The sequence below is a fragment of the Onychostoma macrolepis genome, chromosome 04 (assembly GCF_012432095.1).
Source record: "Onychostoma macrolepis isolate SWU-2019 chromosome 04, ASM1243209v1, whole genome shotgun sequence".
NCBI classification, from domain to species: domain Eukaryota; kingdom Metazoa; phylum Chordata; class Actinopteri; order Cypriniformes; family Cyprinidae; genus Onychostoma; species Onychostoma macrolepis.
Window position 1 is genome coordinate 8,574,873 of NC_081158.1, and position 3,583 is coordinate 8,578,455.

The window sequence follows — 3,583 nt, forward strand, 5'->3', positions numbered from 1 at the left end:
AGTATAGAGAATACTTCAACTCCCCGTGTGGTGAAGTTCCTTGGCAGTACAACCAGGTTTGAGATGGCCTGGCTCTCCATAAAAAGGCTCTTTTCAGAGCCATTTCATTGTCACATAAAGAGTCAATTATTCCATAGATGTTTACAGCTGTCTCCAGCAACCAAGAACGTCTCCAGTAGAATGGTATGCTTACACTTAGAATCTCCAGCCAATTCAGTCAAATCATTTGAACTGCATTGTCATTGATAAAGCTTTGTGATGGTTTAAAGAGAATGTTAAAGTATACTAAGCAAAAAGACAGTCAAAGTGACGGCATGAAGATGAGTAAATTATCACATAATATTCATTTTGGGTTAAACTGTTCCTTTAATGCACTTACAAACAACACTGCAAAAACATTAAACATCTTCAAACTCATGTGAACATAGTTCTATGCAATGTTAATTAATTTTCATCCCAGAAATAGTTCACCCAAAAATGAACGTGCTGAATTTACTCGCCCTCTGGCCACCCAAGATGCAGAGTAGTTTGTTTCTTCATTGAAACAGATTTGGAGAACTTGATCATCAATGGATGCTCTGCAGTGCATGTGTCCTGTCAGAATGAGAATCCAAACATCTGATAAAAACATCACTGTTTTTAATCTGTTCCAATGAAGAAACAAACTACTCAGCATCTTGGGTGGCCACAGGGCAGGTATAATTTTGGCACATTTTCATTTTTGGGAGAATTATTTCTTTAAGGTTCATGTGCTTTAATTACCAGGGCTGAACTCTGCCTCATGTATTAACTGCATTATTTTTATTTGAAGCAGACTTCTGGTTTGCCTGGGTATACAGGAGAGTGCTGGTCAAATGCAGCTGAGGAAGCTTTCGACATCATCATCATTTCCTTTTTCCTTTTCATTAACAATGGCCAATATTTGACTTTCAAAATCATCCATGATGACATATGCATCATGACATGATGACACCAAGCGGTGTATATATGTGTGTGTGTGTATTTTATACTGCAGTTCAAAGGTTTGGGATCAGTAAGAATTTCAACTTAATTTCTATTTTACTATACTTTAAAATATAAGTTCCAAAAAAAAAAAAAAAAAAAATATATATATATATATATATATATATATATATATATATATATATTTATATTTATTAAGCAGCAAAAACGGTTTACAAACATTAATAATAAATCAGTATATTACAATGATTTCTGAATTATTTTAATGAATATTTTAAAGTATATTAAAATAGAAAACAGTCATTTTAAATTGCAATTTCACATTTTTTTCTGTTTTATGAATTTTTTATCCAATAAATGCAGCCTTGATAAGCATACGAAACTACTTTAAAAAACATTAGTAATCCCAAAAATTTTAACAGCAGTGTACGCGCACATGTATTTTACACACACACACTCACGTATAAATTTCATTCATTCATTTAATTTTTTTTGTGTTCAAATGTACCATCTATTCCTGTTTCCACCGACACCGTTCAGTTGCCACATCTCAGCAATGATCAAAAGAAATGGGAGGCACCTGAGCTAAATGTTGTTGAATACTGAATACTTATGTAAATGTGATATTTCAGTTTTTTCTTTTTAATAAATTTACAGACATTTCTAAAATTCTGTTTTCACTTTGTCATTATGAGGTACAACATTATGAGGATTTAAACAACAGTAGTATCAGACTGCAACATATTTGAAAAAAAAGTGAAGGGGGTCTGAATATTTTCTGAATGCACTGCGTGTATGTATATATAAAATTTAAAGATACTTTTGAATGACATTATGGTTTCCACAAAAAATATGAAGTAAAAAATGTTTTCTAAATTCATAATAATCAGAACTTTTTCTTGCACAGCAAATCAGCATATTAGAATAATTTTTGTAGGATCTTGCGACAGTGAAGTCTGGAGTAATGATGCTTACAATTCAGCTTTGATCACAGAAATAAGTTACATTTTAATATATTCACATAAAATTGTATTATACAAGTATTATAAATTGAAATGTTGTTTTCACAATAGTACTGTTTTATCGTATTTTTGATCAAATAAATGCAGCCTTGGTAAGCATAAGACACTTCTTTTAAAAACAGAAAAAAATCTTATTAATCCCAAATTTTTGACTTGTTATTTAACTTTTTCTAGCCACCGCCAGCGTTTGGCCCCCAGAATATTTTGTTATATGAATATCTGAACATGCAATACATCAGGACCCATCAGTCCCTCTACTTTAAAAAACAATGCTTGAAGCTAGAACACTTTTTTTTTTTTTTTTTAATCAACACTTGAATGTAGGTAGGTTTCTTAAAAGCAACATTTTGAGCTAAAAGCTGAGAAAATCGCATTTTTATCAAATACTACATCTGGATCACATTTAGTAATATTATTATCAAAGCAAAGATGCACTAGATGGCTTCCATCAGTACTCCCAAAGCTTGCTCAGGCCTTTACCACTTCCTGGATTGACATTTCACTCTGTAACATTAGGCAGTTTACATTTATATGCAGTTAGTGTGGATGATCGCATTATTTTTCATATGCATATACTTGCATATGAGATCGCTCGTTTCTGCGTCTTCCTGGTCTATGTTTCAGGAGATGCGTAATAGCGTCCCCGAGTGTATAACAGTGAAAACATGGAAACACGGAAAATCTCATGTTTGGCATGGAAGCGTTGTCTCATGAATAGCAGAAAATTCTGTGTTTGGCGGGGAAAGCGTTAAATTAACCATTCAATTTCACAGTGATGCAATCATGATAGGGCCTCATTTATAAAATGCTGTGTAGAAACCATCCTAAATTTGATTTTACGATAATCTCTCAACAATGCGTACGTGATTCATAGAATGAACCTACGTACAGAAAACGTATGTACACCTTTCTTTCAGATGTGAAAACTATGAATCACAAAAGATCTTGAACTTGTGCACGACTGAATGGTTTCAGCTCTCTGCCTTGTAAACAACTCCTAATTAATGTCATTAACATATAAAAGATCACCAGTCATCATCCAAATCCTTTAATTTAGAACAGCGAGCTGCAAGAACAGCTTACATTTCCAAAAACGTACACACACTCTAAGAATAAAATCTGTGTGTACGTACACTTCATAAATGAGGCCCATAATCTTGAATATTTGAGAAAATCTACATAATTTAAATAAACTGTATAATTCTGAACTCAATTAGAAATGGATCAGCAGACAGCTTAAAATGTTGTCCAAATATTCGGCGTTACAGCAATTTCACACCAAGCGGAGGCAATTAGCAAACTAGTTCCACGTGTGTATCACACCAATGTACATATTTTGTGACAGCAAATTAATATTAAGTCTATATTCAAAATTAACAAGATATATTATGACTTTTAATGCCATTTAAGGCCTTAATTTTTGCTTAACCCATTTACTGACACTTAATGCCTTCCAATGCCCCACGGAAACCCCGTATTATAGGTGTATAATATACAACATGATTTACTTGTTGACATTTTAAATCTCCAGTCCACTGTTCCACCTTTCTGATGGTTACCTGCATGCAAGAAATTACTTGCAAAAAGTTTTGAACCCT